The 4,821-nt window shown below is 41.6% G+C and overlaps 1 long non-coding RNA gene across 2 annotated transcripts in view; it reads right to left on the reverse strand.

Moving 5' to 3' along the window:
* LOC109295792 overlaps positions 1-4,821 on the reverse strand; it is a 122,224-nt gene that overhangs the window by 11,514 nt on the left and 105,889 nt on the right. Inside the window, exon 1 of one of the 2 annotated variants that reach the window (XR_002096835.1) lies at positions 1,478-1,976. The exons of the other annotated variant lie outside the window; for it this stretch is intronic. This is a non-coding gene — a long non-coding RNA (uncharacterized LOC109295792). Of the gene's footprint in view, positions 1-1,477; positions 1,977-4,821 lie in introns of those variants that run through there. 2 annotated transcript variants of the gene reach the window in all.

A 4,821-nucleotide genomic window follows, 5' to 3' on the forward strand; every position in this document is an offset into this window, starting at 1 on the left:
GCCCCATTGAAACTGAGTCCTGCAAGATAGCTCTACTGGGGGTGAGGACTTGCAGAAGGGAGATATACAGCTCCATGTAGAAACACAAGCAGCACATTGATAGAATTACAAAGACCCTAGAAACATATCCCTAATAAATGAGCACACCCCAAAATGATGAGCAAATCTGGTAACACCAGGACAATAGTAAATTGTTTCTGAACATGTGCAATAAAAGAAAACCTTGTCATGGCGGTTGAAAACATAGGAAGGCATTTGGCTAAGCAAACATGATTGCTTAGCCAAATTAGAATGTCATTGGGTGACTCAGCTACCTAAAACCTTCATAAGTGACACTTATGCATCTTAGCAATGAAATATTAGTCTGCCCTTAGCTACAGGCCCCAAGTAAGTATTGTGCCATCCCAGGGGTAGCTCAAGAAGGAACTGTGCCTTAGGAGGTAAAATCCCTTTTCTATTTCCCCTGTATTCAAGACAGGTTTCAACCTGCACAAGGTGGATAGTTTTTCTGTAATTCACATAACTCATTGGTAATATTTACAGCTAGACAACTGTGCTCATTTTGAACCCTAATTTTCTAAATAAGACACAGCTAAAGCAGGTCTGAGGGTTTTTCCCTCTGTAATTCATGTAAGAAACTAGTACCAGATGTGGGGCTCTGAAGAGGCTGTCTATGTACTGCTTATGAATTCTGTTTGATATTAGGAACTCTACATATCTGCATCAAATTATAAGCTCTGTTTTGAAGCTGTCTTCTCTCTTATGTTTTTCTTCCATATTAAAAAAATAACAACAACAAAAAGTGACAGGACAAATTTTTGCACCAAGTGTAGGGATAACAATTCAGTTCCCTAAAACACAGAAATGGTTACAATATGTTATTTGAAATGTGAGGGAAGTGGTGATAAGTATGCAACAGACCACCTCATGGTGGCCCGTGATCACCTGATGAGTTTAATTAGGAGGTCACTTGACAAAGAGTACTGAAAATGATCAAAAACAAACAACCGCCCCCCATAAAACAGGAGGTATTTGCTACCTATTTGGCATACATACACCAGGAAAGAAATTGAAAACTGGCCACACAGAAGAGATCATCTATGTTCCACAGGAGATGCCTGTGGGTCAGGGGGGAATTCTGGATGCCTCAAACACTCTCTAACCTAGGCCCAAAGAACAGCGGTTTGGGTCCCACAAGGGTAACTTTTATGCTTGCAAAGCAGCTCTGAAAATTAAATATTGTCATTTAATTTAAAGGTTATGTTGAATCAAGAAACCACATTCTTAGGCTCTCACTATTCTCTTAAATGAATGAAGCCTTATAATTATCATTGCTACCTGTGAGAGCTTCTAGTGTTGTGCAGTCGAGCCCAAAACCTAATACTTCACAAAAAAAGATGTGTGAAACCTCTGGCTTTCCAGTAATCTTTGTGCATTAGTGTCAGGAACGAACCATAATTTCTACTACCCAACATACATGTACTTTTCCCTCCTGCTCTTCTGTAAACTTTTTCTTGGTTTGCTCAGCTGTCATATCCTTACATGCACCAGCACACCTAGGAAGTGAAGTCATAGGGGGAGTTATATCACAGTTTTACCACCTCATTCACCTAATCCTAGAAGCTAAACTGCCATTAATGCAAGATGTAGCATGTTCAGGACCACTGTAACTTGTGCCAGTGGATAACCGTTTCCACAATGCATTTTGCTAATTGAGATCCCTGGAAAAGGTGCTCCAACAAAGTGCTTCCATTTTCATAGCTGTGGAGACAATGGCATTATTCAGTCAGTACATTAGCAATGCATGGAGAGACATGGGGGGCATGACCCTGTCCCCCAGATTTCTGCACTGACAGTGGGGAATGGGGCTGTAGCCTGGCCAGGGCCAGTGTCCAGCAGTAGTGGGTCTGGTGGCAGGTGGCACAATTTCTGCACCAACAGTGGGGTGTGGGGCTTCAGCCCAACCAGACCCAATGCCCAGCAGCAGCAGGAGCAGTGTGGAGTTGTGCCCCCCCACACACTGCAGTGGTGGCATGGAGTTGTGCCCCCCACTGTCAGCACTTACATGTCACCAATGAGTCAGTATCTTCCAGGCAGAAATTCAAGCTCCAGTGTTTCTGGTCCCATGAAATAAGCAAGGAAAAGGAATTACATTTTAAAGGTTGCATGTCCAAATGTAATGGCTCACACTCATTAGTACAGGAGCAGCAGCACAGACTGTGACATTGAGCACAGAGTGAGATCATTTCTGACCTTTAATCCTGGCTTTTACCATCCTCCACTGTTGTGGCTTGCTTTGTTTTGAAGTAGGTGTATGAAGTAGGTGCAATTCTTTATTATCTACCTTCTCAAATGTATTGACAAGAGTTGTACAGTACTTTAGATGTCTTAAGATGTTACACAGCTGTAAGTACTATTGTATCATCAATGCTAGTACTATAGGCTAGGTACAGATATTCAAAAAACCTAAGGCAGAATTGATCTAAGTTACATGGTTTTCTATAAGTGGCATAGTTTAGATCAGTAATGAACAGAACATTAGCCCTTTGGTTGGGGCAACCCTTAGACCAGGTTCTGCCAATTTTAAAGTAGTTTGTGTGTACCAAACTTCTGTTCTGTTACAGGTATAAACCAATTACCAGTAAAAGTGTAATGCATGTACTCAACCTAAAAGTACCACTCATATAAGACTTGTCTTGCCCTCTCTGTACTAAACAAGAGCCTCTGTACTGCACATTGACAATACAGTGATAATATATGTCAGTAATGTAAACTCTACATTGAAAACTTTAGCCCACACCTCAGCCCAAGAAGGCTGAAACATGAGTTTAGGAATAACTTACAAGGCAGTATAGCACATCAGGATTGTACACTCCAGCCATTGGAAGGCATAACTAAAAATCTTGTTCTAGTAAATGCATGGGTGACCGGTGCCTCCTGAGTCGGGGGGGGGGGCACCAGATCACCGACTAGGGTGGGGGGGTCCCCTAGCGGATGATCACTGACCAGGGGGGTCAGGTCCCGCATAGCAGCCAATCACTGAGCCTGAAATCACCAGCGGTGAAATCGGAAGTGCACTTCTGCCAGCACTTCTGGTTTTGCGGCTGGTATTTCCAGGGGGTGCACAGCCAATCTCAGGGGGTGCACGTGCACCCACATGCACCCCCTATGCATCACCAATGAGTAAACCGGTTCCTTTTATAGGCTAGGAACAACTGTCTTAGCATTAAGCTAAATTATCAATATGAGCCCTGATCCAGGAAACTACACAAACCTGTGTTCAAGACATAAGTTCAAAGCATCCTATTGCCTTTGACTAATCCCTAGAGCTGAACAAAATTTTGGCAGGCAAGTAGCTAAATTTGCCATAAAAATTCAGTTCTAAGATGACCAAAACTACTTGTGAATTTGGCTCAAATTCAGCAAACACTTGGAATCCATTTAAAAATGAGAGGATAGTAAATATTTTCCTAAAGTCAAAAGGCTTCAAATATTTTCAAAAGAATAAAGGAAATGCCTGAAATAGAAAATAAATGGTTTGTTTGGAGGTCAAAAGTATTTCTTTTGAAATAAAATGAACCAGAGAATGGCTAATCAGTCACTGGGCACTATCAATTTTGTGTACTGCATGAGGCAGAAGTTCTGTGGGGAAAGAAATGTATATGATCATGTAAGAGACTTATAATACCCATGCACAAGGGGCAAAATTAGGGTCTCATAGGAAGCCTTACATTTGTCACTTAATTGATTGAGTGCCTTACAATGTTAAAGTTTATAATGTAATTTATAAATATAATTTATATAACAAAAATACAAAAAGGCCTAATAGAGAATTCTTTTTATTACTGACTTGAAGGAGGGAACCACTTATATGGTGTGGGGGGGAACTGCAAGGCCATGAGAAATTACTAAATGCTTTAGCAGAATGTTTATTTTTATCTGCATCTGTGGGACTGACAAAATAGCACATTGCTTTCCATTGGTCTGCACAGCACAGCAGGTTCTTTAAAAATAAAAGAAAAGATATTGTGAGGATAAATCATCCTTGTCGTAGATAACAGTGTCTTGCTACAGATTTATATTAGCCCCTGGAAGGGATTTCTTGTCCTGTATGTGAGGTTACTAAATATAAAGCCACTCCATTTTCCTCTGTAATGCTTCAGTCTTCCAAACTATTGACTAGACCGCAGTTCTATCAGCTAAGCATGTAATGACTTGTGAACCAACTGAGTAGGGATGAAAAGCCACACAAGAGTTTCAGAAAGCTGTAAAAAGGAATGCAAACTGGGATCTCATCTGAATATAGATATTAGTCACTAGCAATAACAATATCATCTGGGAAGCATGGTGTGTAAGCATTTAAGACAGCTTGAAGATGGCTAATGAAAAGATAGAGGGGAGGTAAAAAGATAATAATGAAAACATTACAGTGTTCAAAACATGACCTTTTAATGAAGTGCTAGGGCCTTGTCTACACTTACCAGCCTTTGTTGCCAGATGTTTGGGAGGAAGACAACACCTGCCTCCCAAAGTACCTGTATATTTACATGTCTTCTCTGCTGCTGTTTCACCAGGGCTCAAAGCTTATCCCAAGAAGGGATCACAGCAGCCAAAAGAAGTTTGGTGTTACCTATATACAACTTCAGTCAGGGGTGACTGGTGCCTCCTGAGTCTGGGGGGCACAATTTGTGGGCAGGCCCAGGGGCAGGCCAAAAGCCCCATATCCACTCCTATACTTCTGTGCCATGGCTTAGTGTCCCTCCCCTACCTCCCCCTCTCCACATACACACACACACACACACACACACACACACACACACA

The sequence above is a fragment of the Gavialis gangeticus genome, unplaced genomic scaffold (genome assembly GCF_001723915.1).
Source record: "Gavialis gangeticus isolate Ggan-Ray unplaced genomic scaffold, GavGan_comp1, whole genome shotgun sequence".
In the NCBI taxonomy this organism is placed as follows: Eukaryota; Metazoa; Chordata; order Crocodylia; family Gavialidae; genus Gavialis; species Gavialis gangeticus.